Here is a 6,408-nt window from a genome sequence, read left to right on the forward strand (position 1 = left end):
CAAAATCATAGCCAGTTTCTCTTTGATGAAAAGAAACCGTTTGTTTATGCAGACATGTGACATTCTGTCCCATAGATTTGTCCTCTGCCCGCAAAGCAGCACCCTGTTTTTCCACTGGATGTCCACTGAGAAACGCACTTGTGGTGATGGTCCTTGAAAAAGAGAGGTATGGTAGGAGACCTCAAAATCTCAGTGGCTTAACACACCCCAAGTTTCTCACTCATGCTGCATGCTGACACTGGTCACGGCAGCCACGCTCATCCACGGGGTCACGCAGAGACCCAGACAGACAGAAGGGTGCACAGGAGCCCAAATCAGAAGTGCCACTTGCCGCCTCTTCTCCAAGTGCCTTGGCGCTGCCTGACTGCCGGGGTGGGGCTGGGAACTGTAGTCTTCTCTGCATGTAGGGAGAAGAGAGAACTGGGAAGTCGTGAGCAGTTTTTGCAATTGATGAGTAATATTCTTCTATTAAAATCAGTTAGAATTTGCTGTACTAAATCCAGCACCATATTTTCTCAGTTTAAAGTGGACTAATTTAATTTATCGAAGTCCATGTCATGTGGCTGTTCTCTAGCCCTGAGAATCACGGAGCCTGGTTCATTTTCCCCCCGTACTGGCTTACTGGCATACAGTGAATGGAGTTTTGCCTGTGGTACAGTCTTTGCCTGAGAAAGACAGCACTCGTTTTTGTTTGGTATTTTCCAATAAGCTAATCTGATATACCAATTTTTAAAGCTGAAGCATAGTTGAGTAAAACTAAAGACAAGAACAATTTTGCCAGTAACAAGTGTAAGTGACACGAGAATTTTCAGTGTTTTTTTTCCCCATTGGATACAGTGAACATTGGCCAACAGCTGGTAGTAGCCGAGATGAAATGTATTTAATTGTTTAATTTTCCTCTTCCCTCCCCTCCGTCAAACACACACCCACACACACCCACACACACCCTGATTACTTAGGAAAAAGCAACCCAAGCTGTCTTCTCTTAGCTGGGAAAGAACTAATTTAAGAAGCTATCTGGCCATTAATTATCTATAGTCCTCAAGTACAGAAAGGGACTTGAGAAATCACAGGTCAGGGCGTTCACGAGAGGTGCCTCCATTCACATCCCTAAAGCAGGGTGAGAACTTGAACTCATAGTTGTTGGGTGCTGACCAGTGGGTACTGGTGGCCTTCAGCTGCGAGGGCACACGGAAAATTAAACAGTGTGTCCCCCTCAGTTCCAAGTGGCTGCCAGGGCTTCTCAATGAGCTGACCTTGAGTGCTTTTCTGAACCCCATCGTGCATTCTCCCTGCTGCCTCTGTGGCTTCCCGTATCCCTCCAGTTGGAATCCAGATGTCTGTAGGTGTTCCAGGCCCTCCTTGGTCAGGTTATTGTGTCCAGGGTGGCATTTCTCCCTTGGGCTGTCCTGGGTTTTTGCCGTTCTGCACAACTCCTCTCTGGCTCTGGGAGGGGTGGGCCTCCTCACCCCAGGGGCTCCTCAGCCACCGGTATGGCCATCCCCACCCAAGTCAGTGCTTTATTTTTGCCTTGCTCATGGCTCACATTACACTCTAACTTGTATTTATAGATATTTCTATATATGTCTCCTTTGACATCCCTTTCTCTAAGCTCATATGAGGTCGAGGATTGTTTTAATGCGTTTTCTCATACCCTTCTTGTCTAGCATAATGCCTTATATATGATTAAACTCTTAACTAAATATTGAATGAATTTATTATGCATTACTTTCTAGTACAAGTAAGTATATGGAATGTTAGCTCCTCAATATTAATGTTCTTTGGATGCTTCAATTACTACAGTGTACTGGGTAAATGAATGTCTGTAAAGTAGAATTTAATCTCAAAAGTGAGATCTTTTGATCCATAGCACATTTATCTTAAAAACAAATGAATTGACCGCTTTGTAATTTTTTACTCTCTCTTGTAAGTTTAGTGTATTGGGAGCCTGAAATCCACTAACCTGTCTTTGGAGTAGGGGGTACCTGAAGTAATCTTTTTCTCTCAAGTCTTTTTGCTAGGTTATATCATCTCCAGCTGGGCAACGTCCAGGAATTTGAGATGAGTGATTCAGAGAAACTTGTCAAACAAGACAAGAAGAATTATACTTAACCAGGAAAAATTGGTTGATGGTTACCTGGCATATGCTGTGCGTGACTTTATTTTTCATTTGGGGAAATAACTGCATCCTTGGATTCTTCTTTAACTGTTGGACCTTGTTTCTTAATAAAATTGTTTTTATGAAGCTAAAATAAGAAATGCCTTTTTCTATTCCTGGCAAAGTCAGTGCCAGTGTAGTTAATGTACCAGCCTAGCTGGGTTTTAATTTAAAGAACAAATTATCTTTTAAAATAGTAATAAATCCCCCTTTGCAATAGCAAGATGTCAGCTATTGGATATAGGGTAATTATTGTGTGCTTCAATATCATTAAAAAGCATGGTAATTTTAATAACCCAGGTTGTGTGCAATATAGCTCTTGCTTCTTAAGAATACACCAGCCATACGCTATGATCACGTAATAATAAACAGCTTTTTATTTATGCTGGTATTTATTTAAAGTTCTAATTAACATAACGTAGTCTTTGCAAAACGTCTTACTGCTTTTGACTCGTGTATTCGCTCGTGTGTAATAATGGGTTCTCATGGTTTGTTTATAAGATCTGTTTACTCTGAGTAAGGGAATTTCGGTATTAGGAAATATTTCACATACCGTTTGTCTTCAGTTACCTAATGCCCGTTTTATGCTGACCTTTAAAACCTTTATAACAGCCTTCACCTTGGCACGTGGGAAATCTGATCATGAATCAATATCCTGGAAAGGCACGCCATACTTTCTGCTTTTTCCCAAAATAAACTGAAGGATTCTCCTTCCTGCGCCTTCTGATACTATTTGCTTGTTTAGTTTAGGTAACCAACATAATGAGGAAGCTTTTGTAATCCTAGGTGGGGTGTCTTATCAAGCCTATTGAATTTGGTTTGACATGGATTCATTTTGGTTTCCCCATTTTTAGAACAAGTTGCATCTGAGATTGTGGGGGGGAAGCACTTTGACTGAATGACTCCAAATTCAGTCTCTTGGTTTTTTGTTTTTTTTTTTTTTAACTTTCTCTGCTTTTTTTTTTTTTTTAATTGAAGTATAGTTGATAGTTTCTTATTTTTAACCCGAGCAGCTGTTGACACAGATTTCTTAGGAAGTGGCTAAATAAAAATATAGCAGTTCCAAAATGAACAGAAATGGTTGCTCTCTTCAAAAACTAGCAGCGGCCTGTATGCGGTTTCTGGGCCACGGGTGCCCGCTTTCCTTGGGTGTTCTCCTCGCTAGACTTCGGGTTGAACCGCCAGACCAGGTTCCCTTTTCCTTTTAACTTTTGAGGTCAGAGGTAAAAATAGTTGAGTGGTTTCACTTTGTGTATTTGTCTTCCGTTTTTAACTAATGGTTATCACGATTAAAATAGTGGTAAAACAACAGTCGCAACGAAATCTGCCAGTCCTTGGATGGCCAGTGGGGCTTTCTTTTAAAAAGAAACCATAGTCCAAATAAAACTGAAATACTCCAGTATTTTAAATATCTCAGTTAAGTCACGTGGCCTTGGAAACCACGGCTGAATGCTGGATGCTGTGTTGCTTTGCTTCGTTCTTGTGCGTAACGTTGTGAAGAAAGATGCTGACAGCAGACTCCTGTGGGAGTAGCTGGACCTGGGCTCTCAGGGCAAATGAATGAAAATGGAGGAGCATTTTGGATGTTGGGAGAGGAAATTCCTGGCAGGTAGTAGACCTCCTTTTCAGAATCCTTTAGGTGTTACGGGGAGGGGGAATAGTTGTTTTAAGCAGACTTTGGAAGGGGTTTGGAACAGAAAGTTACTCCATTCTTGCCTCTGTCGTCTTTGTGTCCCCAGGAAGAAAGCTCCTCCTGGGGGGTGAGCAGAGACCAGAAGCACTGGGCGGGGCAGGGGAAGTTTACTGTGTGCGCATCCCATCCGGAGTAATGAGTCAGTTGCAAGTGACGTTGCGGACAAAGCTTCAGGTAGTCTCCTGCTCGCTCTCACGGAATTTGCGTTTGGCCCTTGAATAGCATTTTCCTTTGTGATGGTGCCCAGGATAAAGGTTTAAATGGAAACTCACAATACTGATAGTCAGGAAGTTCTTTGGGTTCAAACAGGATTCCCTTGGCAATTTGGTCTCTGCTGGATTCACAGAGAGCACGCGTGTTGGTCATGGGTGAGGCATCTCCCAGCCCTCTGGTTCTCTTCTGTTGCTCCTCAGACAAGTTTTTGAGTTGGTCTTTGCCCATGTATGAGTTTTCTACGGCTGCTGTAACAAATTACTTACAAACTTGGCCCCAAAACAGAGAAGTGTATTCTCTCACAATTCTGGAGGCCAGAAGTTCAAAATCACAGTCACTGAACTGAAATCAGGATGCCAGCAGGTCTGTGCTCTCTCCGGAGGCTGGAGAAGAGAATCAGTCCCTTGCTTCCTCCAGCTGCTTGTGGCTGCCAGCATCCTCTAAGTTGTGGCCAAATCACTCCAGTCTCTGCCTCAAGGTCACATTGCCACCTCTTCGTCTGTGTTCAGTCTCCTTCTTCTTACAAGGACACTTGTGATTTCATTTAGTGCCTACCTGGATAATCCAGGATAATCTCCCCATCTCAAGATCTTTAATTTAGTCACCTCTGCAAAGACCTTTTTTTTTTTTTTTGTATAAGGTGACATACAAGTTCCAGGAATTGGGACCTAATATCTTTGTGAGCCATTATTCAGCCTACTACACCCCATTTTCAACACTGGGACAGCTTACAAAGAGAGCCAAAGAATTCTGCTTCTATCCCATGGGGGTCGTTTTACTCTTGAAGTTAAATCAAGTGATTATTGAGAACATACTATTTGTTGGTGCCGTTGCTAAGCACAGTGGAAAATGCAAAGATACATAAAACGTCTACCCTGAGGTTGCTTGTGATTTTGCCAGAAGCAAGACCTGTGCATGTAAAATGAGTCATGAGGAAAAGGTCGCGTTAGAAGTGAGAGCCAGAAGTGGTACCAACATTGATTGTTCGAGCCCCTGAGCCTGTGATCTTGGCATGGATGGCTCTGTGTGCTGGAACATTTGACCGAGGGGGAGACTGAGATGACCCGGTCCAGCTTACCACCTCACTCTTCCCCGTTCCACTGTTTTTTGCTGTCTCCGGGTCTTTTCCCAAGAGCTGCCCCCTGTAGGCACGCCCTTCTGGGTGTCTTGTTCTTTCTTGTTTGATGGTGCCATTGTCTGTTGTCCAATATGTTGTCTCCTTCTCCAATAAAATAGCGATTCAGATTCTTGGAGATAGTGCCTCTGTGCTTGCCCTACAAGTGGAATCACTTCTGTAAAGCAGTGACACAGAATAAGAATAAAATCGAGGAAACAAATTTGCAGTAGAGTCCATCTATTACAACATCGTGTCACATCGTTGTGGGTAACTGGAATTTTCCCTAGCTCAGCCTGTCTGTGGGAATGTCACATATCTTAGTGAAACCTATGGCAATATCCCTTTAGAAAGGAAAAGGATTATCTTTTCTGTATCTATTTTAAGGGAACCTGCATGTCTCTGAGCTGTAATGCATGGTTTTGATAAGAGTCTGTTAAGTTTATCCCTGGGACCCTGGTTATCTTAACTAGATCCACAGAGACAGCATGGGAAAATGAGATAAGCCCCAGTTTGAATCCTGGGTCCATCACTGTCTGGATCCTGCTCCTGCTTACTAGACGATGTAGGTGACTGAACTTTTCTAAAGCACAGTTCTCTCATCTTTGAAATGGGACTAATAATGGTACCTCCCTCAGGGTTACTGGGATGGCCAAATCAGATAATACATATAAATGTGTTTAGAACATGGCCTTAAGTTTGTCTTTTCCTTCTCTCTCCCCTTTTTTCTTTTCTTTTCGTTTTTTAAAAATAAGCCTGGGCTGGGTGAGTTTTTTAGCGCTGGTTTCGCCCCGCCCTAAAGAATCAAACACTGTCTGGTCTGGTCCCTTCTGACAAGCCCGTGATGACGAATGCCAAATTTCTTGGGGTACCATTTCACCTTGGATGTCAATCAAGCTTCCAAATTACATTTTATAGGACAGCGTCTCCCCAGATTTTCTGTTCCCTGGGCTTCTTGAATTGCAGAGTAGCATGTTTCTTCCAGTAAAAATCAAAATGAAATAAATAAATGGTCCCGTGGCAGCCTGTGTCTAATAGTGATTTGTACCATGACTGCGGATTATGTGGCCATTACAGTACATGATGACAGTTGCCTTCGAAACGCTATCTTTAATCAAGTCCCTGGAATGCGTGCACATACTTATGCTTCTAAACCATCGTGTACGCGTCCCCCTTTGTACGTGATCAGGTTGAAGAAAGCACGCGGTCGAACACGCTGTGGTCTGGTTG

The 6,408-nt window shown here is 42.9% G+C and overlaps 1 protein-coding gene across 16 annotated transcripts in view; it reads left to right on the plus strand.

Moving 5' to 3' along the window:
* Positions 1-6,408, plus strand: part of NEDD4L (NEDD4 like E3 ubiquitin protein ligase) — a 299,160-nt gene that overhangs the window by 205,814 nt on the left and 86,938 nt on the right. The gene's annotated exons all lie outside the window — the stretch shown is intronic.

The sequence above is a fragment of the Camelus ferus genome, chromosome 30 (assembly GCF_009834535.1).
Source record: "Camelus ferus isolate YT-003-E chromosome 30, BCGSAC_Cfer_1.0, whole genome shotgun sequence".
In the NCBI taxonomy this organism is placed as follows: Eukaryota; Metazoa; Chordata; class Mammalia; order Artiodactyla; family Camelidae; genus Camelus; species Camelus ferus.